The sequence below is a fragment of the Lissotriton vulgaris genome, unplaced genomic scaffold (assembly GCF_964263255.1).
Source record: "Lissotriton vulgaris unplaced genomic scaffold, aLisVul1.2 SCAFFOLD_4622, whole genome shotgun sequence".
Classification (NCBI taxonomy): Eukaryota; Metazoa; Chordata; class Amphibia; order Caudata; family Salamandridae; genus Lissotriton; species Lissotriton vulgaris.
The window spans coordinates 57894-60940 of NW_028245343.1; positions in this window are offsets into that span (position 1 = coordinate 57894).

The following is a 3047-nucleotide window of genomic DNA, read 5'->3' on the forward strand; positions in this document are numbered from 1 at the left end:
GCAGAGTCCTGATGGTCCGAAGAACTCGCTGGGTGGGCCCATCAAAGAAATCCAGTCCTGGGGACTGTATAGTGGTGACTTTTGAGGATCCACATACGGCACAATTCATCTGTTCCTGGCCCGGTTCTGAAGGGTCCCCGGTCATACCCAGGCCTCTGTCTTTTTTCTATCCACCGCGCTTCCAACATACCCCGGCGGACGATTGGTCCTTAGTGCAGCACCAACCATGGAAGAGCCACTCTAAAACCCACAATCAAATTCTTCCACATTGGAATGGCTTCCCAACCTCAAATAGATATGGTGGCCTGGAAGAGGTGGATTGACTTTCTAGCCAGCATACCCAACACCATCGAGGAAAACCTTCATCTCTGTATACGCCAGGGCTAACTGAACACGTACCCTCTGACCCCCTACCCAGTAGGATTTGCAAATAGTCTAGCTACCGAGGAAGGGCTGATGGCTCCCTACACTTCTGACCTCCATGGTTTGGAAGTCCGGCCAGTCCCACCCAGTACGACTCCCCGACCACTAATCCGAAGGGACACAGCAGAGATGAATCTGATTGACACAACCACGGCTCCTATACTCCAGCATTCTGATCCTTGTGTAAGGATCCCTAGAGGGGCTGCATCTAATTCTCTCCCAACTACTTTTCCCCCTTTACAGCTCATTTCGGGTGCGCCGTTGACAAAGATCCTAAGCTGGAATGTGGCTGGGCTTGCCCGTAACTTTGATAGTCCTGAATGGATTGCCTTCCTAGAACCCTACAGCATCTGCCTTCTACAGGAAACCTGGTGCCAAGAACCAAGACACAGAGTGGGGTTTTCGACCTACTTTTTCCCAGCCGTTCAACAAGTTGGCTCTAAAGGTCGCCCGTCTGGCGGTCTCTTGATTTGGATCAGCATCGCTTTAAGGTTAAGTGTTACCCAAAGGTCCACCAAATCCCCTGACCTTCAATGGATAACATTATATCGCAAAGGAGGGAGGAACCTAGTAGTCTTCAACATTTATTTGAGGGGCTCTAGTGGTGGGGCATCTCGTCTAATCTCAACAGGCTTAAGCAGTGATCTAGCTTCCTGTAACATTGACTCCTATGTCCTTCTTGCTGGCGATTTTAACTGCTGCTTTGAGCCATTGTCCAGGGAAGACATTCTGGATACCTTTGAAGAGGACTCAAGGAGAGGTATCCCCATTCTAACCCTTGACCCGATCCCCAAATGGACACAAAGCGCAATAGACATTAACGCCCTCTGCCTTGAACACAACTTGAGACCAGCCAACGGCCGTTCCAAATCGGACCCTATGGGAGCCCATACATACAATAGGACGGGGCGAACTTCCAGAATCGATTTCGTCATGCTTAATTATAATTTTTGGTCTTTCCACCAAGACATGGAGGTCATTGTGTCTTGTGACAGTGACCATAACCCACTCTCTCTATCGATTACTTTTCCTTGGCAAGATGGGACCCATGTCACTTCAGACCATAAGTGGAAAACTTCACGTGAAATCGCTCCCTCTAACTGCGGCAGGCGCTTGAAGTGGGCAAGAGTCTCGGCGAAGGAAGCAAGGATGGCACAAGCTGGGTCCATTTTGTTAGAGGCGGATTCCAGGCTTGATACATTAAGCCCCACTAGTAAAATGACCTTACCACTGTTTACAGAGACCATAGAGGCTTTGAGTGACTTGTTTATTATCTCCCAATCTAGCACTAAGGTGGGTCTGAAAGGTGTTTCCAGGGCCAGAGGCAAGTGGTACTCCCCCAAATGTCGAGCAGCGAAGGGGGCTCTTATCTCTGCAGTAAAAAATCAAGAGCCAGTCAGAATAGGAGCTGCAAGGAAGATTTATAAAAAAGTTGTGGCAGAAGCAAAAGAGGCTTATGATCTAAATTTCTGGCGGGACTTAGCAGAAGCAAGTACAAGGAAAAATGCCAAGGAGTTTTGGGATCTGTTAAGAGCCAGGGATAAGCCTATCGATCAACAGCTAACCTGCAATATCCCCAGTGCTGTATGGTTGGAACATTTTTCCAAGTTGTAATCTGTTCCACTGGGGGCTTGTCACCATATCCTGGCTCCCTTACCTTGTCCCACAGCTGATCTTACAAGCAGTGATGGTTTATTTTCTAGACAGGAGGTAGAAAATGCAATTAAGGGCATTGTACCCAACAAGGCTGCTGGCCCAGACGGGATTCCGGGCGATTTGCTAAAGTCCTATCCGGCGTGGTGGAGCAGATTGATTACTTCCCTCCTAAATGAGGTCCTGCTGGGAGGCTCTTTCCCTGATTCTTGGAGGGGTGCGGAAGTGGTCCCTATTTTTAAGAAAGGCTCCAGAGACGATCCGGCAAACTATCGCCCCATCAGCTTGCTGGACTCAACCCAAAAGGTGGCGGGTAAAGTTGTCCTGACCAGGATTTTGCAGTGGGCAGAGGAAAACCAGATCCTGTCTAACCTTCAAGCAGGTTTTAGAACGGGGACTGGCACCGTTGAGCAGACATTTCGCCTCCTTATGCTCTATTGGAAAGTAGTGGTGCTGGGAGGGGGTAGTTTGTACTTGGTCTTTATAGACCTACGTACAGCGTTTGACCTGGTCCCACGAGCATTACTGTGGAATGTCCTCAATGGGTTAGGCTTACCACCTTATTTGTTGGCCTTACTCATAAAATTCCACGATAGCAATTTTGCCCAAATTAGATGGGGTTCCCAGGGCGAAAAAACACCTCGCATCCCGGTGAATAGGGGCGTCCGCCAGGGTTGTGTGCTTGCCCCCACTCTGTTTTCTCTTTATGTTAACGGAGTGGTGGAGCATCTCTTACAACATCCATCTGACGCACCATCCCTGGCGGGGAAGAAAATCCCGACGCTCCTATTCGCGGATGACACCCTTCTAATTTCTAAGTCACCAGTGGGCATCCAAAAATTGCTATCTAGCTTCAAGACCTTCTGTGATGACAAAGGTCTGGCTATAAATATAGGTAAGACCAAGTTTCTTGTCCTCAACCCCCCCAAGAAATCAGTTGTTCCCCCCGTTCTAGACTCCGTCCATTTGGA